This window comes from Zingiber officinale, chromosome 9B (genome assembly GCF_018446385.1).
Source record: "Zingiber officinale cultivar Zhangliang chromosome 9B, Zo_v1.1, whole genome shotgun sequence".
Classification (NCBI taxonomy): domain Eukaryota; kingdom Viridiplantae; phylum Streptophyta; class Magnoliopsida; order Zingiberales; family Zingiberaceae; genus Zingiber; species Zingiber officinale.
The window spans coordinates 102,208,560-102,230,932 of record NC_056003.1 but is presented as its reverse complement, the minus strand read 5'-3'; positions in this window follow the sequence as shown (position 1 = coordinate 102,230,932).

The following is a 22,373-nucleotide window of genomic DNA, read 5'->3' as shown; positions in this document are numbered from 1 at the left end:
TACTATTGCCACCCCTAAAAAATATCTTACCCCTCCTTTATTGTAGGCTATAGATAACTATCCTTTGTAATGGCTTAGGGCTAGCTGCTAGTTTAGGGTTGAACTATGCACGGGATCCAACCCTTGCTTGGTATGAATAAGGTGGCTTGTTGTTAGCCCCCTAACTTGGTGGTAAGGTTGGATACGAGGATTGGCTCATTGTTTCTTTGATCCAGCCTATTGAGTATGTGTGTGGGGCGTGTGACATGTGAAGCAGTGAAACATTTGAACGGCGCGGGGTTGTTCAAGCCCAAGTCTTGCAGAAGACAAAGACTCGACAAATCAACGGGCATGACATGTACGCAAGACATGCCAAGCAGCCAACAAAACGACAGCGCGGGGTTGTCAAAACCCAAGTCATGCAGAAGGCAAAGACTTGACAAATCAACAAGCATGACATGTAAAATATGTCAAGCTATGGAGCGGCTGCATGAGGTTGTCCAAAGCCCAAGTCTTATAGAAGAAAGACTTGGCAATTATCCGAGTGTGGCTTGTGCACGAGTCATGCACTATGCAGCCTTGGTAATCTCTCGAACATGGCATGTGTCAAGGCATGCCAAAACAGTATCTAACATACTAGACATGCAGTAGCAGACTTGGTGATAATGCGGACAGATAGACTTGTCCGTGGCGCTAAGGGAGCGGACAAACAGACTTGTTCGTGGTGCTAAAGAAATGAAGCCGTGGACCGAGCACTTGACGTGCATACATACTTTGGCACGGGGCCAAAGAAGCGGAGCCATGGACCGAACACTAGGCGAGCAGATGGGCTTGTCTGTGGTGCCAAAGGCGGACGGATGGACTTGTCCGTGGTGCCAAAGCAACGGAGTCGTTATGCGTACACTGGGCAGATAGATGGATTTGTTCGTGCAGACTGACACTTGGTGTTGACCAATGCAGTAGAACCATGCGGCAAAGCATAAGCAAAGCATGCTGAAACTTGACATGAACCAAGGCAGCATGATGATGGAGCAAAGTAGGCTGCCACTTGGCATAGTGCCAATGCAGCCAAGACATGTGGACAAGACGATTTTGGAAGTTGAGTTAGGTTTATCCATGTGGCACAAGTGGTTAGTGCAACCACTATGTAATTCCTTTGTAACCGCCGCCTATGCATGATAAATAGGCATGGTGGATTCATTGACAAGAGGAGGCCAAGGGTGCTAGAGTGTGCCAAGGGTGTGCCAAAGGAGCGTGCAAGAGTGTGCATTGTGAACAAATTTGTGGGGAATTTGTGAAGGCGGATCGTGAGAGGTTGTGAGCAAATCATGAAGGATTTGTATGGGCGGATCTTGAGGGATTTGTAAGTGACTCTATATTGTTCACTTATATTCCTTTATTGAGGCTAATAAAGGTTGGGAGTTTTCCTGTAATTGTGTGTGTTGCTTTGCTGTGGTTTTCTTGTGGCTTTGAGGTGCCTTTGTCTTGAGATTTCTTTATACATTTGTGGTGCATTCGTTGGGAGGCTGAGAGTCCAGTGTAGGACTTGACTGTTGCGCAAGAGATTTTCAAAAGCAAAAAAATTTACCCCTTGACACTTACCAACTTAGCTTTTAAAAAAAGACAAATTATCCTAAAATCTTATCAAAAGTTTTAGTTTTGTCATCTGTCCCTAAGTTAAAAAAATATTTATTTTAATTTTTTAATTCATGTCAATTCGTTTAATTCACTATTTATCCATACATTTCAAAGGGTTGTTACAAATTATATGTACAAAAAATTCAAAAAAAAGTATTATTGGTCCAAAATGAGGTATAATTTCTCTTAAATTCGCTATCATTTAAACTTAAACCTAGTACACTGCTTGTACACATAATTTTTAAGTACATGGTAAAATATAGGTATAAGAAATTCATAATGAAGTATAATTCTTCCTAAATTCAGCATATGTGCACATTTTTTTTAGATATGTGGCAAAATATAGGGATAAAAATTTCTCTTAAATTTAGTACCATTTAAACGAAAATCTAATATATTTACTATCCAATTGAGCACTATCTATAATAGATGATTAATATCATATATATATAGGGGTACATAATTCACTTTATTAGGTATAAAATATTTGAAATCAAGTATATATAGTCTATTTGGGTATAATTATATAAGATTATGCACAGATAGTGAATTAAGTGAATAAATATGAATTAGATGATTGAAATAAATATTTTTATGACATAGGAACTGATGGTAAAATTAAAATTTTGTATGAAAATTTGAGGACAATTTATCGAAAAAAAACTCATCAAATTAAGAGCACTTGTTTTACATGAGTATGTTCCCAACTCTTATTGTTTCACAAAATACTATGGGATTTTCACCGCAGAAGAGATTGGCATAAGGAAAAAAAGAGAAACAAAAGGGCCGAAAAAGAGAAGCAAAATGGTGGGTGGCTTAGGTTAAAGAAGATTCTCTTCTCTTTACGATCAATAAAAATTTGATATACTGATTTATCTTTCACTTTGAAAGTAAGCGATGACATAACAACATTAGAAGCAATCCTTGTAGGCTTGGATATATAGAATATGGATGATAATTTATTCTGAATTCGAAAAAGGATTCATATCGGACCTGAATAAAAGAAAATATGAATGAATTTGTTAGACCCGATTAAATAATAGGGTTAGTAGAATCTTACTCACATCGGCTTGAATATCAATTTTATATACACACACTATTATGTTGCGCACCACATAACAATTTGTTTTAAATTTTTTTAAGCTTAGGGTTTATCCATTTAGGGTATAGTATTAAGTCTATTTTTTTTTTAAAAAAAATTACATTGGGTGGTCACGGGTTGTGCGATTAAGGCTGCAAACGAATCAAATTGAATCAAATCAAATAATATAAAAATCTTGATATTTGAGTTCGAGTTAGAAAAAGAGTAAACTAGAGAAAAATCCCCAATCACAACTTGAATTTTGCATGCAATCCCCACTCATAAAAAACTTTGTTTCCACTCCCTGCATGCAAAGTTTTATTTGCTTCAACTCCCTGGTGCAAATATTGTGACCTAATTGCCCCTCAGATTTTTTATGTACAAAAGGTCCAAAAATGAGTATAATTTAAAGAAAATCTAGTATATTTTCTATCCAATTGAGTATCATTTAAAGAAAACCTAGTATATTCGAGTATATTTTTAATTAAAATTGTCCTTCATATATTTTAGGTATAAATAATCTAAAAATGAGTATAATTCCTATTAAATTCAACATTTTAGACTAGAATCGAGTATATTTTCTATTAAATTGAGTACGACTTTTTTCCTATTTAATATAATTCCTCCTAAATTTAGTACCATTTGCAAAAAATCTAGTATATTTTTCATTCAATTGAGTATCATTTAAAGAAAATCTAGTATATTTTACATCTAATTGAGTACCATTTAAAGAAAATCTAGTATATTTTCTATCCAATTGAGGTGGAAAAAGAATCGTACTCAATTTGATAGAAAACATACTAGATTCTAGTTTAATGTACTGAATTTAAGAGAATTTATATTCATTTTTAGACTTTTTATACTTAAAATATCAGGGGTAATTATGTAAGTATATTAGACTAGAGAGTGAAAAGAAAGATTTTTTCCATTGGGGAGTGCATGCAAAGTTGTGTTTGCCAATGGGGACTGCATGCAAATTTTCCCGAAAAAGCTCCTCGATTTAAATATATATGATATATGAAAATCGATTTAAAGCTCGAAAATATAAATAATTTTAGCTCCTCGATTTAAAATAAAATTCAAACTCTAGTTCAATTTGAATTATTCAAATTTTGATTTAAGCATATTCGAAATGACTTAATTTGAATTTGGTTCAAGTTATTCCAACTTTAATTTGAATATATTTAACTTAAAATTATGTAAAAAAAAATTAGAACTCCATTTGAATTCGGCTGGCGATCAACTCGTGAATAATCGAACAAATATTATAGGCTCGAATTCGATTCTAAAAAATTATCGAACATATATTCGAGTTCAGCTCGAATTCACAAATTTTGAACACGAATTGAATATTTTTCGAGTAGGCTTAAAAAGCTCGAGAACTGGTTTAATTCATTTACATCCCTATATATGACATATGATGTACGGTAATATTCCTATATATATTAAAGAAAGCTTTTATTTTACCAGACCTGACTTGCCATCTTCCACTTTTAAACCCAAAGCCCTATATATTTTAACCTTTTTTTGGATGAAAAGAAGATGAAATCTCAATTTCCAACAAAGGACAAAGAGTGCAATGTAAGGTATTTGTCATTATTTACTTTTTATGGTTATCACTTCTTAATCTTATTTGGAGACAAGAGTCCGGAAATGAGAGAGTTAATAATATTTCTAATCAAAGTTTGAACTAGAAAACCAATGTTGCTTTCTCTATTCTATTTTATATTGTCTTTTCTTTATTTTAACATACATTACGACACCATTTTATAAACCCAACAGTTCTTACAATAGAAAATGAAATACTGCTATCTAAAATAAATAATGAGGTTTCACAAGTTCCATAAAATATGACATCTGTTGCCGATGCTTCCCCTATGAACAAGAAAGAGAGTTAACATCTGAGTTTTGGAAGTATTTTGGAAGAAAGAAAATTAAATGAATAGATAAGGTAATTTGCAACTATATTGAGAAACCTCTTTCTGATAATAGTAAACATAGGACATGTTGTTTAACATGTATGAAAGACGGGTTAAACTGTAAATACTTATAATTATTTTTCGTTGATCTTGTTCTTCTTACTTATTATCGGAAGAGCAATCACAAGATCGAACAACCCTTCAATGTTCATGAACCAAATTCCTCTCCTTATGTGGATGTTCCTCTCGCAGAGAAGATGATTCTTAAACATCAAAAAACCAAGAGTTCTAGCAGCACCTTCTTCTATACTAATTGGACGCATCAATAAAGGAGAGTAAGGGAAGGCAATGTGTCTCCCACTACCTGCAACGTGTGCCCACAACCAATGCATGGCCACGTGTGCCTCCTACTAATATTTCTCATCCGTCTAAGTCAATTCTCAAGATCAAATAAAAATATTCAATCCATACATATGGAAAAATAGTAGTTAATATGACAGCAAGCATACAGAGCAATCTTTACATAACCACTCATCAAAAGGAATTGGAGACATTAATATTTTATACTTATCCTAGATTAAATTATTTATATCAATACGAACATCTCTAATCCTTTATAATGACTATATCTCAAGATCATATTCAATATATATTTTCAATTAATATAATTATTCACAATTATATTTTATGTACTTAACAAAAATATAATTAGTCGATTAGTGAATAAATGTCAAAGAGGTAATAAATTCTATTTCATTTTTAGCTAGAATCCATTCATTTTAATTAGTTACTTTCATAATCATGTTTCATAGACCGAATCATCCATAGTCATTAAAATATATGCTAAAATAGGCGACCCTAATCAAAACTTCAAGTAGATAGCTAAATAGTCATTTAGGATAAAACTGAGATTAAATTATAATTTTAAATATCTTACATAGTAAAGAAGTAGGAATCCATTTTCCTACTACCCTCATTGTCGCTATAACACATACGGTATAAATCACATGTTACGATATTTTTTCTCTATACTAATACATAGTGATCCGGTGGTAAGGTGGGGCCCGCCCGACAGGAGGCCAAAGTGGTCAACGTGCTGGGCCGACAGCCGATCGAGCGAATTACCTCCCTGGTCAACAGGAAGAATAACCTGCCCGACACTTCGACATCTCGGTCAAACACCGAGCTTCCGATGCTCATAAGACTCAAGTAGGGAAAGACAGGGGCCGAGTGTCCATCCCGCTCGGCCGAGCAGGGGATATAGCCTGACAAGGAGGAGTCGGACATCAAATCACCGACCAAGCGGATATCCAAATCGGTTCGGCCTTGGTGTCGCTTGGAAGGCGCTAGCCGAGCGGTTCCTCCGATCGGCCCGATAAAGGACAAAGGGAGCAGTTAGCGATATCTTCCTAGAGACCAGTGCCGCCGACAAGCGGCATGGTCAGCGGCATGGTCAGACGGAGAATCGTACGGTGAAAACTTCCACTGTCACGTCAGGGATATGCTCGTGCTATTAAGGTATGACGTCAGACATGCTTTTCTGACACGTCCACTCCAGGTATACTTTGAGGAGCGTGCACGCCTCGGGGAGTGTTCGCGCGCCTTTGGGGAGCCCTATATAAGGACCCCTAGACTTCGAAGGAGGTACGCTCACTTCTTTGCTGTAGCTACAGTTCTCGTTTCCTCTTTGCTCTACTTCTTTCCGCCGGAGATCTTACTTAAGCGTCGGAGGACCATCGCCGGGAAACCCCTCCCCGGCTTGGCTTTGTGCCTTCAGGTCAACGTCAGCAGGAGATCTACGTCTTCGGAGTCTTCGACCAGTCAACAGGAGTGCCACATCCCCAGCGTCCATCGACTCAGCCATTGGACAGGATCAAATTTGGCGTCGTCTGTGGGAACACATCTGAATTCGAGCCAAGGAGATGGAAGAAGCTGGATGTCAGCACACTGTGACGCTCTCTTAAGAGGAGCTCGACATGCTCATACATGCGCGAGCGACCAAGATAATAGAGCAGCAACAGAAGGCGCTAACCGATCGACTGGCACAACAAGCAACCTCAGCATCTAGAGGCCGAGCGTAGCACGAAGACCGACCAAAATAGCTCTCCATATGGGGGCAAAACAAGGGTCCGATCGGAACGCAAGTAGAGGCGCCGCCCGCCCCGATTCCATTCCATTGGGCCTTGTTCCAGACGCCATCCGAAATTGCGCAAGCGAATCGAGACCGATCTTCATCAGACGAAGCTCTCGCTCGGGACGCGAGAAAAGGCAAAGCACCCCAAGCTGACTCATCCCCCGAGCGGATCAACCGCAAATTCTCCAAGGCAATTCTGCAGGATCCTCTGCCGAGGCACTACACACCCTTGGCGATCGGCGAATACAATGGGTCGACTGATCCAGACGACCACCTCGGTAAGTTTGATAATGTCGCAACCCTTCATTAATACATAGATAGAGTTAAGTGCCGAGTCTTCCTCATTACGTTATCTGGATCGGCACAATATTGGTTTTGAAGATTGACAGACGGGTCGATTCAGAGTTTCAAGGACTTCAGGATAGCCTTCCTCCACCACTTCACGAGCAGCAGACGCTATCAGAAGACTAGCGTCAGCCTGTTCTCTATGAAGCAAGGGTCGAGAGAGACTCTACGGGCCTACATTCAACGCTTTAACCAGGCGACCATGGATATCCCCACGGTCTCGTCTGAAACTCTGATGCATGCCTTCACACAAGGGCTCATCGATGAGGATTTCTTCCGCTCGCTCATCAAGAAGCCGCCCCGTGATTACGACTATATGTTGAAGAAGGCCAGTGAGTATATCAACGTGGAAGAAGCTCAGGCAGCCCGAAGGAAAGAAGCGCCATCAGAATCATCGGCGCATGCCGAACGAAGGCCGTCAGTCAGCCACCAGCCTTCGAGAGGGCCCCGAGCTGATGTGACACGACCGCATCAGGAACCTAGGCTACATGTCGTCCAACACGTGTCTGCCGAACGGTCAAGGTCCAAGGCAAAGGTATGGACTCCTATGTTCTGTACCTTCCATCAATCAACAACCCACAACACCCGCGACTATCGTGGAGTCCCTGCGGTCGCTCAACCGACTCCCAGGAGTTACCGCTGCCGATCGCCTTCCCCCGAACTGCGATATAGGCGACCGAATGCCGGACGACAAGAGGAGAACAGGCGGTCATTCGAGCGGCAACATCATCATCAAGCAAAGGGTGACGACTGTTGGAGTGTATACTGAAAGCCTAAGCTTTTGTAAACATTTTTTTTGAATAAAGAATCACATTTGGTCAAATTATCTACATTTGTTTGTAGTTGTTCAATTAATTTATATTGTAGATAACATAGCATGTGGTGTCACATGCAGAAGATGATGTTATCAGTACCTTATAAATTATAAACAGTAGCTTACGACCAAAATGGAAAGGAACAAATCATTAGAAGGTCGTAGTGTAATTAGGTATCAGTTTATCTTGACTGTATAATTACACTAGTACACTTAGAGTGTATTGAGTAGGACCATTTGAGGTCGTTTCTTTTATACTGACTTTATAAAGGAACAAAGACCTCAGTTATTATGGAAGTGTGTGCTCTTAATCCTAATATAATAACAAGCACATATATTTGATATTTATTTCTTTAATTTATCAATGGGTGAGATTTAGTTCGATGAATCAATAAGCCCGATAAATTGGGAAATGATATCACTTATAGTGTGTGTTGTTGATTATAGAAGGAAGCTGTGTCCTAGAGATACTAGGTTGATAATGTCCTTAAGAGGAGCTCATAAGGATTGTCATGTTAAACCCTGCAGGTGGACTTAGTCCGACATGATGATAAGGTTGAGTGGTACTACTCTTGGACTAAGATATTAATTAAATGAGTTGTCAGTAACTTACTTAATTAGTGGACATTCGATATCTTAAACACAGGGAGACTAACACACTCATAATAAGAAGGAGGCCAAAAATGTAATTTGGGATTGGTGCGGTAGTTCAATAATAGTTCTCTAGTGGAATGAATTATTATTGATAAAATTAAATTGTGTGTTCGGGGCGAACACAGGATGCTTAATTTTATCGGGAGACCAAAACTAATTCCTCCTCTCGGTCACTATCGTAGCCTCTTATTTATAGAGTACTATACCCACATATACCCACCTTCTATACCCACCTAAAGGGGGCCGGCTAAGCTAGCTTGGGAACCAAGCTAGGGCCGGCCTAAGCATGAATTGGGGTGGCCGGCCCTAGCTTGAACCCAAGCTAGAGGGGCCGGCCATATTAAATTAAAAAGAATTTTAATTTTAATTTTTATTATGTGGAAGATATAATTTATTAAAGAGAATTAAAATTAAAATATCTCTCTCTTGTAAAAGATCTACAAAAGATTAAAGAAAGAGATTAGATCTCTTTCCTTATTTGTAGATTGGTGAGATATTTTATTTTCTCTTTAAAAATTATTTACATGTTGTAAAATTAAAATTATGGAATTTTTTTTTTATCAACCATGAAGAGATTTTTGAAGAGAAATTTTAATTTTAAAATTTTCGGAAACAAATTAGGAAGTTTTAATTTGTTGATTAAAACTTGTCTAATTTATTTCTCCATGTGGTGGCCGGCCAATATAGTTTAATTTGGGAAATTTTATTTTATTTTTCTAAATTAAATCATGTCAAGGAAATTAAGGAAATTTATTGTAATTAAATTTCCTAATTTGCCTAGGCCAAGGAATATAAAAGAAGGGGTGGGGGTGCCTTCATGTGGCTGAACCTCTTTTATTTCTCTCCCTCTTTTGTTCCTTGGTGTGGCCGGCCATCATCATCCTCTCCCTCTCTTCCTCTTGTGGTGGCCGAAACATCCCTATTGCTTGGAGTTTTTGTGGAGGCCGGATACTACTTGGAGAAGAAGATTGAGAAGGAGAGAAAGCTAGCATCTCTTGGAGCTTGGTTGGTGTTTTGATCTTCTTCCTTGGTGAAACTTCCTTATTGTTGGCCGAACCTAGCTAGGAGGAGAAGAAGGTGGTTGGTGTTTTCTCATCTCGGAAGATCGTTGCCCACACAACGTCTGAGGTTAGAAGAGGAATACGGTAGAAGATCAAGAGGTCTTTCTAGAAGGTATAACTAGTAATTTTTCCTTTCCGCATCATATTAGTTATTTATGGAAATAATACCAAATACAAGAGGCTTACGTTCTAGTATTTCGAATATGTTTTTCGAAGTTGTGTTTTTTATGTTTTATTTTTCCTTGTGATTTGATTGTTGTTTTGGGTTAATCTAAAGTTATTTTAGGAAATTAAATATTAGATTTCTATAAAAGGTTTTGTCTAGTCGGTGGTGGTTGCTCCCATATCCAAGAAGGCCATATGCCTCACCACGTCAGTACTGGGAACCGATTATGGAAATTAATATTTAATGGAATTAATAACTTAAGGTGACTTGGGTCGAACGTGTTAAGTTCCGCAGGAGATCCAAGTCAAAACCTAAAAGAACAAATAGATTAAGTTTTCGATCAAACGTGTTAAGTTCCGCAGGCGATCTAAAATTTAATTTAAAAGAACACATGGTAGTTAGGAAAAGGTTCAGACCTTTGTACAAAATTTTTGTACAATGGAACCTCTAGGCTTTCCGAGTAGCAACCTACAATTGGTATCAGAGCTAGGGTTTTGCCTCTGTGTATTTGGCATTAGGTTAATTATGCACATGTTATACATAATTTAGGCAGATTAATAGTAGGATGTGCTAATTTTGTGGATGCAGGATCCAACTATTATGACTTTTAATTATTATGTGTGTGATTGGACCCTTGGACATGTCAAGGGCATTTATATATGTGTGCATGATTGTATTAAAATACAGCAGGAGCTGTATTTAGTTTTATTAGGATTTTATTTTTGATCTAGATACATGTACATTCCTTTTATGGAATATAGGATCAAAAATGTAAAATTCTATTTATGTCGCGGATCGAATCTTGCAAAGCGTGGAACCTTCTAAGGACCAGAGGCGCAGCGGAACTAGGAGCAAGATGGAGGCGACAGCTAGACCCGGTGGCGGTGGCCAAATATGGCAGTAGCTTGGGATGACAACACACGGAGGATAACTAGAGATAAAAGCCATAATAGTTGAAAATTAGATTTTCTATTTATTACTTTTATATTGTGCTGTGTGTGCATGTTAGTTTACAAGTTTAGTAGGCTAGCATAGTTAAAATTTCTCATTTATAAATAACTAAGTGGGAGAGGGATTTTTAAGTAAATCCCATGGTCTCCATTACTGGTTTGTAAGTGATGCAAACAAGCTTGCGCGTTGGCTCTGAGTGCCTTCCTCCATAACAGATGAGCTTGTTTGCGGATCACTAGAACAGACTTCCATTTTTGGATGACTATAGGAAGTTAATTAAGAGCGTGTGATCTGTTGGATCGAGACGCGCTAGAGGGGGGGGGGGTGAATAGCGCTCGCGGCTATTTTTAACGTATCGGAATCGTAAAACTATCAAAGTAAATATACGCAGCGGAAATAACAAATGCAATCTCATAGGGACACAAGAAGTTTTACTTCGTTCGGAGCCTAGGTCGACTCCTACTCGAAGGCCCGCGATCCTTGATCGCTTTCGGTGGGCAACACTTATAAGTACGTAAAAGAGTACAAGATTTACAATTAGTACAGTAATTAAAAACAAGTATACCGACGACAGAATCGTAATCTCGAAGCTCCTGGTCGTCGTGGACTCGTAACAGCACTTCAGGGTCGTTGATTAAGCAGCACGCAGCACAAGGATCGCTTGGAAGAAGGTAATACAAGCTGCTGGTCGAGATGTCCTTTTATTGGGCGTTCAAGGCGCCTCCAGTGCCAGTCAAGGCGCCTTGAACCCCAAAACTTATCCCTGTTCCTGCGCTGTGATAACCTCCGCTGACTGTTGCTTATCCCAACCTGAAGGCGCCTTCATCAAGCTCCAAGGCGCCTTCAATGGTCCAAGGCGCCTTCAATCCCTATGAAGGCGCCTCCAGCTCCAATTCGCAGCCAGCTTCAGGTTTTGCACCCGAGGCGCCTCCAAGCCTCATGGAGGCGCCTCGGACACTGTTCATCCGAGTTCTTCTTTGTGTTTTTGGTACCTGCAAGTATGTTAATCCAAAAATACCTGCAACACAAAGTTAACACAAGATAATAGTGTGAATATGAAATTATGACAGTCTCCGGACTGTCCGGGTCTGACTTCGGATTTCCGACAGGAAACCCTAGGTCGACCCTCTACGGGGAACGCGTCCTCACCTACTCCACTCAGGAGATTTACCTGTTGCCAGTACGATCCTCCAGATCGACTGGACTTTTGCTCGGCACTCGATGCTTCCAGACTTTCTGCTGAACATCCGCTTCACCGGCCAGTTCAGACTTTCACCTGGTTCGCGACACCAGGACTTTCCACCTAGGGTTACCACCCCCTAGGACTTTTGCCTGAAGCCATCGACCTGCCAAGGCTTTCCGCATAGGGTTACCACCCCCTATGACCTAGGGTTACCACCCCCTAGGGTTTTACCTTGCCTAACCGCAGTTAGGACTTTCCTGAAACACTCAGCAAAAGCTGTCAGAAAACAAAGCACCTTAACTTTGAATCCTTTGCCATTATCAAAACTTAGGTTCGATCGTCGGATGCTTCCCGCACCAACAATCTCCCCCTTTTTGATTAATACGTAATTCAAAGTTAAGAAAAATAACATATGCATAAAGTTAACCAAGCTTAAGTAAGTAAACTTCAAATGCAATAACAGTTAAGATGGAAACTTTTAACTTGGTAATATTAGACTCCCCCTTAATAAAAGTCCTCCTTTTATTAAATACTTTGAATTTTATTTTAACTTTAATTTACCTACTCTCCCCCTTTGCCATATATCAAAAATAAACCAGTTTGAAAGTAGATTTGTATTTTTCCGAAGGAAAATTTTCAAAGAGGGATAACAATAAATTTTCTTCTTAGATTGCCAAATTTGAAAATACTTAGCTATATATTTAGCTTCGAAATGATTTGTATTGAGAAAATATTTTGCCAAATAGCTAAGTTTAGAGTACAATCTAGTTAAAATAGTCTTAAAATTAACTAAGTTTGAAAATATGAGTATTTGAATTTTCAATAAAGGGATTTGCTTAAAGGGATTTGCTTTGAAAATGTTTGAATACTCAATTACATGGACAAGTTTTGAAAAACTGTAATTAAGTTTTGAATATGCATTTTGAAGAAACTTTGATATTAAAAAATATTTAGTTTTAGGACACAGGGAGTAGCAGTAGTTTCTTTTCTAGTCCAAGCATGAGTCAAATTAAATTATTGAGTTTAATTTGATTAAGTATCAGAGCCTTAAAATAATCTGGTAAAGTAATTTGATTAGAATCTTAAAGTACAATCATGCTTAAACAAAAAAAATTGAAACACACTTTTCCCAATTGTCTAACCTTTAGCTACTTGCTGATTGCCTAGAGGGCAGTAGCTTTCACATGGCTAGTCAAGTTGAGTTATTTTGATCCAGGTAGACTTGACTAGAGCTGGAGAACTTAACTTGATTAATGTTTAATGTATATTTAACGCCCAGACTCATATTGATGCACAGATATAAGCATTCTTGAGTCCAGGCAATACCCTATGCATCTCACGCCTTTCTAAGTTTTTTCAAAACACAAGCAAGGTAGACCTAGGTGTTTGTGAGATGCTCTGGCTTAAAGCTAGAGGAACATGATTTTTAGGGGGAAACCTAGGCTAAATCCAAATGTTGAAAATCATTTTGAAATTCTAAGAAATTGGAATTTTGAAATCATTATTTTTCCTAGAATTTAAAAAATTAGTAACCTCTAGATCATTTGAAACTAAGTAAACTGTTGACTGGGAGCATGCAAATAAGTAGATATCACATCAAGAAGGTCTAACAAAACAAATACACAGTGAAGTGTTAGTTTCATAGTCAAAAGTCCTTAATACAATGCATAAAATAGTCGAATCAAAGAGTAGGATCATCGACTCGAGGAGTATCAGCTGGCGGAGCATCAACGGGAGGTGGCGCATGGGGCTGCGCAAGTGCTGGCTGACCCAGACGTCGTATCTCGTCTCGGAGGGAGGTAAACCCGGCAGCCATCTCGGATCGAAGGGTGAAAACTATCCGTCGTGTCTGAATGGACTCGACCTCGAGTCTAGCAAGTCTATCCTCGACAGAGAGTGATGCCGAGGTCGAGGGCCCGGCTGATGTGGAAGGTCCGGCAGAGGAGGAAGGATCCGCAAACAAATCCTCGGCTAAGAAGTCGGCCCACTCCTCTCCCTCGCCCGGTATATCCTCGGCCTCTGGAGCGATAGGGGCAGCGGCTGGCTGTGGTCGCCCTGTCCAGGCTAGAACTCCATCAGCAGTGACCTCAGCATGGGCTAGTCTACAACTACGAGACCCTAGCTCATCGTAAATAGTTAGAGGGATGACTGTCCCTCTGGTCACATCTATGCCCTCTATGGTCGAAAAGAGTCGAGTCAAAATATGACAATAGGGCATGTGTACTATGCGGGAAGTGACTGTCCCAGATGCACAAATGATGTTCTGGAACATATGCAAGGCGATATTGATATCTAATCGATGACACAGGGCGTACAAGAAAAATGAATGTGAGGACCGCATCTTCGGGACATCCCGAGATGAGATCGGTAAAATACATGCAGTCAGGACCCTATACATCACATAGTCCTGAATCCGAAGAGAAACTGATCTGAACTCAGTCAGGCCAAGAGGTCTCTCCTCCCCGAAGAAATACGTATAGATAGTATCTAACGTAATATGGGAGTAGGGATCGCCAAATGGTAATTCCCTACTGGGATAACATAGGAAAGTGGACTCTGAGGGCCTAAGTCCTAGGGTGGTACGTAATAAAGTGGGGGTAAGCTGAATGTCAGCGCCAGCAACTCTGGTGGAGTACGTACTATCATCAACCCTCTCAAGGTTGTGATAGAACTGTGCACATAACTCCTGATTTACTGCATCAGTGCAGTAAACCAGTGTGTCCAACTGATAGTGCTCTATCATCTGAACTGATGGCAAGCAAAACTGGGTAAAGAAGGGCCTATTTAGGTATCTAGGCTTGATAGGATCAAAAGTGTAACTAGAAAAGGTATCCCTAAGATGGATAGTTGGGAATCTGAGGTTTGCTGATGGAAGTCTAGCTGTATCGGGATCTATTTGACGTCGTTTCCTATTTTCAGTGATTTATCACAAAAATTGGCAAAAATAAACCCAAAAATTATGTAAAATTTGATTGGGAAGAGTTTAGGGTTTACCTAGGAGGCATTGTAGGGTGTAGAGAGGGGAAGAAACGGTTGAAGGCGCCTTAGTTGGGAAGAAAACGCACGAGTATCGCGTGCTCGGCGTCGGCAGAAAACGAATAGAAAAGCTTCTGTTCATTTTGATATAAAGTGTTGAAGGCGCCTTAAAACAAGGTTTAAGGCGTCTTATATACGTTGGAGGCGCCTTGGGTTAATCCGAGGCGCCTTAAGACGAAGCGGCGGGAATTTTCCCGCTGCTTGCTAGGGCGCCTCCTTTTGAAGGGAGGCGCCTCCGATAAGCTCCACGCGAATTATAAATAATTTTGAAGAGGTTTTAAAAGTAATTTTAAAGGTAATTAATTTTAAAAAATTTTTAAGGAATTTTCAAATTGAGTTTAAAATAATTTTGAAATAAATAATTTTGAGATTGAGTTTTGAAAAAATAATTTTGAAATTGAGTGTTAAAATAATTTTGAAATTTAAGTTTTTAAAATAATTTTGAATTTTAAGTTTTTAAAATAATTTTGAATTTTAAGTTTTTAAACTAATTTTGAAATTTAAGTTTTAAAATGATTTTGAAATTTGGTTTTAAAAGATTTTTGAAATGATTTTGAAATTAAGTTTTAAAAGATTTTGAAATGATTTGAAATTAAGTTTTAAAAGATTTTTGAAATTAAGTTTTAAAAGATTTTTGAAATGATTTTGAAATTAAGTTTTAAAAGATTTTTGAAATTATTTTGAAATTAGTTTTAAAAGATTTTTGAAATTATTTTGAAATTAGTTTTAAAAGACTTTGAAATGATTTGAAATTAAGTTTTAAAAGATTTTTGAAATTAAGTTTTAAAAGATTTTTGAAATTATTTTGAAATTAGTTTTAAAAGATTTTTTGAAATTAAGTTTTAAAAGATTTTTGAAATTATTTTGAAATTAGTTTTAAAAGATTTTTTGAAATTAAGTTTTAAAAGATTTTTGAAATGATTTTGAAATTAAGTTTTAAAAGATTTTTGAAATTATTTTGAAATTAGTTCTAAAAGATTTTTGAAATGATTTTGAAATTAGTTTTAAAAGATTTTTGAAATGATTTGAAATTAGTTTTAAAAGATTTTTGAAATTAAGTTTTAAAAGATTTTTGAAATTATTTTGAAATTAGTTTTAAAAGATTTTTTGAAATTAAGTTTTAAAAGATTTTTGAAATGATTTTGAAATTAAGTTTTAAAAGATTTTTGAAATTAAGTTTTAAAAGATTTTTGAAATTATTTTGAAATTTAATTTTAAAAGATTTTTGGAATGATTTTGAAATTAAGTTTTAAAAGATTTTTGAAATTATTTTGAAATTAGTTTTAAAAGATTTTTGAAATTAAGTTTTAAAAGATTTTTGAAATTATTTTGAAATTAAGTTTTAAAAGATTTTTGAAATTATTTTGAAATTAGTTTTAAAAGATTTTTGAAATTAAGTTTTAAAAGATTTTTGAAATTATTTTGAAATTAAGTTTTAAAAGATTTTTGAAATTATTTTGAAATTAGTTTTAAAAGATTTTTGAAATTAAGTTTTAAAAGATTTTTGAAATTATTTTGAAATTAAGTTTTAAAAGATTTTTGAAATTAAGTTTTAAAAGATTTTTGAAATTATTTTGAAATTAATTTTGAAAGATTTTTGAAATTATTTTGAAATTAAGTTTTAAAAGATTTTTGAAATTATTTTGAAATTAGTTTTAAAAGATTTTTGAAATGATTTTGAAATTAGTTTTAAAAGATTTTTGAAATGATTTGAAATTAGTTTTAAAAGATTTTTTGAAATTAAGTTTTAAAATATTTTTGAAATGATTTTGAAATTAAGTTTTAAAAGATTTTTGAAATTAAGTTTGAAAAGATTTTTGAAATTATTTTGAAATTAGTTTTAAAAGATTTTTTGAAATTAAGTTTTAAAAGATTTTTTGAAATTAAGTTTTAAAAGATTTTTGAAATGATTTTGAAATTAAGTTTTAAAAGATTTTTGAAATTATTTTGAAATTAATTTTGAAAGATTTTTCAAATAATTTTGAAATTGATTTTGAAAGATTTTAAATTTCTTAATCATCTCACCCGACCTAAATTTCCAATCAGGGAATCCTATAATTGTTGTGAGATGAATTACAATTCAATTTTAAGGTTTGGGTTAACTTTGTGTTAGATTCAGGTTTAGCTTTGGGTTCAACAAGTAAGCATTCTTTGGATAAACTTCTGGGCTATGGTGAGTCACAAGGAACTCATTAAAGTAACCATGCCTTCGAGGTTTTCCAAATAGTCCTACCCATTGAGCTTAGTACTAAATCTTGGTCTAACTAGTTAGGATCCATTTAAGGGTAGCTTCGGTCAGTTCCACTTGGCCAAATGCACCAGGTCGAAGCCATATCTTCCTAGACATGCGATGCCCAAGCTTCCCTAACGTACTATCATCCAAAAACTTCACCAGTACTGTGGTTAAAGTTAACCTTAGTCCGTTTTAATCTAACCTTAATTACCCTGCCGGGTAATCTACTCTTGTTTTACCCATTTCGGGTAAATTAGGTTCAGTTACCCTGTCGGGTAGTTCAGTTGGAGGTGCCAGCTAGTTTGGATCCACCATCTATTTTTGAATTTAGAATTTTGATTTCAATTTTGATTTCAATTTTGAATTTTGAATTTAACTTTAATTTCAATTTCGAATTTTGAATTTAATTTTAATTTCAATTTCGAATTTTGAATTTACTTTTAATTTCAATTTCGAATTTCAAATTTTAAATTTTTAGGATTATTTTTCTTTTTGCTCCCCCTGGATCATGGCCTCGATAAGGTCTATCGAGGTAGTATATTTGATCCTTCGGAACCCAGTATTGGCCAAGTACAATTTGATTGATCAATTCGGACTTGGGGACCCATGCTTGGACTGATTTACTACTTTGTTTGTTTATTAAGGATAAGTAAGATTTAAATTTACTTTTATATCCTAGTCCAGTTCTATTGTAGATGGCCCTTTGTGTCCCAAGAATTAGATCCAAATTTTTGGAGCCCAGAGAGAACTTTTCTAAAGTGACTTTTAAATCATTTAGCTGATTTTTCAGATTTGAATTTTCTTTCTCAAGTTGTTGTACTTGAGTTGAGTCTTCAGTTAAAGATTTTGATTTAGTTACTTCTTTAAGAATGTTTATTTCTTTTAAAAGTGACTTAATTTTCAAATTTGACTTGGCTAATTTGCGAAGTAAATAATTGACTAAATTATTAAGCCTAGGAATACTTACAGCGGAGTCTGGCCCTTCGGAAACGGATGCGGATCCGTGGCTTTGCTCGGAGTCGGCTTCTGACTCGCTCTCGGATTCGCTGATCTGGTCCCGGGCCATCAATGCGAGTAGACTCGTTTGTTCGAGCTCGTTGTCGTCGTCCTCCGATGAAGATTCGTCCCATGTTGCCTTAAGGACCTTTTTCCTTCTTTGCTTTTTGACCTCCTTCAAGTTAGGGCAGTTGGATTTGATGTGCCCTTTTTGGTTACACCCGTAGCATGTAACTTCAAACTTCATCTTTGTATTTTGTGGGCCTTCCTTTGATTTTACTGCCTTCTTTAGATCTCTTTTGTCGAATCCTTTCATCTTGTAAAGCTTCTTCACGAGGTTTACCAACTCGGTTGTAATGTCACCTTCTTCATCGTCAGAATCTGGTTCAGCTTCCGATGTTGGTTCGGTTCTCCGTCGTGGTCTCGGTTCCCGGGTTCTGCTTGTACCTGCAACCAATGCAATACCTTTCTCGGTTGGCTGTGCATTAGTCTGCTCATGAAGTTCAAATTCACTAAAAAGTTCATCTAGTTTTAAAGAAGATAAATCCTTGGAAACTTTGTAGGAATCTACCATTGATGCCCACAATGTATTCCTTGGAAACGAGTTTAGGGCATACCTTATTACGTCCCGATTTTCTATCTTTTGGCCAATTCCGTGAAGAGAGTTAAGGATGTCTTGTATTCTCGCGTGAAGAGAACTCGCCGTTTCGCCTTCCTGCATTTTTAGATTATATAATTTATTAAGCAAAAGATCTCTTTTACTTACCTTGGTGTCGTCAGTGCCTTCATGGAGTTCGATTAGCTTTTCCCAGAGCTCCTTTGCAGAGGAGAACGGGCCAACTCTGTTGAGTTCTTCCTTGGTAAGACCACACTGGAGGGTGCAGGTAGCTTTGGCGTCGGCTTCCACCTTTTTTATTAAAGAAGCGTCCCACTTCTCGCAGGGTGTAGTTTTGCCGTCGTCATCGATTGGCAGTTTCAGTCCCGTCTTTATGATCACCCACGTTTCGAATTGTATCTTTAGATACGTTTCCATTCTTCCCTTCCAGTAGCCAAAATCCTCTCCGGAGAATAGCGGGGGACGTACAGTGCTGAAACCCTCTTGTTGGGCCATTTATAATATGCAACAAAAGAAAACAACAGAATATGTTCCAAGACTAAGTCTTGGATTAGTAGTGCTGGAATAAAGAATAATAAAAACGAACTCGAGTGGTGTTGCACCTACTTCGAGCAAGAGTCGATTCGAGGGAAACAAAAATTAGAATATAGCTATAAGGCTAAATTCTAATTCGACTCCGAAAACGAAAAAAAACTGCGAAAAATTTGTTTTGAAAGGTGGTTGCACCAATTCAAAACGACCCCGCTCTGATACCAATTGTTGGATCGAGACGCGCTAGAGGGGGGGGGTGAATAGCGCTCGTGGCTATTTTTAACGTATCGGAATCGTAAAACTATCAAAGTAAATATACGCAGCGGAAATAACAAATGCAATCACAGAGGGACACAAGAAGTTTTACTTCGTTCGGAGCCTAGGTCGACTCCTACTCGAAGGCCCGCGATCCTTGATCGCTTTCGGTGGGCAACACTTATAAGTACGTAAAAGAGTACAAGATTTACAATTAGTACAGTAATTAAAAACAAGTATACCGACGACAGAATCGTAATCTCGAAGCTCCTGGTCATCGTGGACTCGTAACAGCACTTCAGGGTCGTTGATTGAGCAGCACGCAGCACAAGGATCGCTTGGAAGAAGGTCATTCAAGCTGCTGGTAGAGATGTCCTTTTATTGGGCGTTCAAGGCGCCTCCAGTGCCAGTCAAGGCGCCTTGAACCCCAAAACTTATCCCTGTTCCTGCGCTGTGATAACCTCCGCTGACTGTTGCTTATCCCAACCTGAAGGCGCCTTCATCAAGCTCCAAGGCGCCTTCAATGGTCCAAGGCGCCTTCAATCCCTATGAAGGCGCCTCCAGCTCCAATTCGCAGCCAGCTTCAGGTTTTGCACCCGAGGCGCCTCCAAGCCTCATGGAGGCGCCTCGGACACTGTTCATCCGAGTTCTTCTTTGTGTTTTTGGTACCTGCAAGTATGTTAATCCAAAAATACCTGCAACACAAAGTTAACACAAGATAATAGTGTGAATATGAAATTATGACAGTCTCCGGACTGTCCGGGTCTGACTTCGGATTTCCGACCGGAAACCCTAGGTCGACCCGACGCCTACTGTTCCTTCTACGGGGAACGCGTCCTCACCTACTCCACTCAGGAGATTTACCTGTTGCCAGTACGATCCTCCAGATCGACTGGACTTTTGCTCGGCACTCGATGCTTCCAGACTTTCTGCTGAACATCCGCTTCACCGGCCAGTTCAGACTTTCACCTGGTTCGCGACACCAGGACTTTCCACCTAGGGTTACCACCCCCTAGGACTTTTGCCTGAAGCCATCGACCTGCCAAGGCTTTCCGCATAGGGTTACCACCCCCTATGACCTAGGGTTACCACCCCCTAGGGTTTTACCTTGCCTAACCGCAGTTAGGACTTTCCTGAAACACTCAGCAAAAGCTGTCAGAAAACAAAGCACCTTAACTTTGAATCCTTTGCCATTATCAAAACTTAGGTTCGATCGTCGGATGCTTCCCGCACCAACATGATCTTCCCCAACGGAAGGGGCATAATCTTATTAATGGACTTAGTGTCAAGTAGTGGTATACACTTAGACACATCTAATAGTATCCTCCCCATCGGAGTCACTGCTATTATTTGTGTGACCAAATGATACCAACTATTAATTTTATTTGTCAAAAAGGTAGGTTGACAAGATAATAAAATTAATGGGTTTAAACCCTCCTTTTACAAATGTTGAATTTGTATACGTCCACACTAACGTGGCATACAAAATTCACGGTGTTTTGAGGTGTTGGTTAATTTAAAATAGTATTGTTTGAGGAATCAATATTATTCTAAATTTAGAGTTCTGACCAAAAGTTATTTGTGATTCTTAGGATGACTTTCAACCCACTGTCCATCATACTTCAAAAGAATAGACTTACTGGACCTAATTACATAGATTGGAAAAAGAACCTGGACATTGTCCTTACTGCTGAAAGCTATAAATTTGTACTGACTGAGCCTTGTCCTGAAGCACTTACTGGTGAATCTACCCAAGAGGAGATTGAATATCATAGGAAATGGGTAAAAGCAGATGAGATGGCGCGGTGTTACATTTTGGCTTCAATGTCAAATGTATTGCAACATCAGCATCAAGATTTACCAACAGCCTATGATATTATGAACAATCTCAAGGAACTCTTTGGTCATCAGGATAGGGCTTCTAGGCAAGAAGCCATGAGAAAGATAATGACAGCCACCATGCAAGAGGGTACTCCTGTAAGGGATCATATCCTAAAGATGATGGCTTATCTGAACGAGATACAGATCCTTGGAGGAGAAATTGATGGGGAAACCTAGATCGATATGATCCTCCAAACGCTACCTAGAAGTTTTGAGCAGTTCGCTTGAACTATAATATGAATAAGAGGATTTATTCATTAGTGGAACTACTGATAGAACTTCAAGCAGCAGAAGGATTATTTCGTCACAATTCTCAAATTCACTATGCTGAGAATGGTTCTACTTCTAAACCGAGAGGAAAGAAGAAGAAGAAACAAGCTGGCTCAGCAAAGAAAGTGAATAAATCTCAGAGTACAGGATTTAAAGCTGGAGTGAAGAAGCCGAAGGGCAAGTGCTTCATCTGCAAGCAGTCAGGGTATTGGAAGGCGGACTGTCCTCGTAGAAATCAGAACAACAAAGGTATATCTCATGCTCTAGTTGTTGAAACATGTTTAGCGGTGTTATCTACCAGCACCTGGTGTGTAGATACGGGAGCCACTGATCATGTCTGCAATTTCCTGCAGGGGTTCCAGGAAACCCGATGACTAACTGAAGGAGAGATTACCGTCTACATGGGCAATGCTACTAAGGTGGCGGCTGTTGCAGTGGGAGACGTCTACTTATCTTTTAGTAGAAATAGAAATTTGGTTTTAAGAAATTGTCTTTATGTACCCAGTTTTAGAAAGAATTTAATTTCAGTTTCTAAACTGTTTTTAGATGGATATTCAGTTTCTTTCAGTAACGATGTAGTTATTAAAAGAAATAAAGTGATTATCTGTTCTGGTGCATTAGTTGGCAATT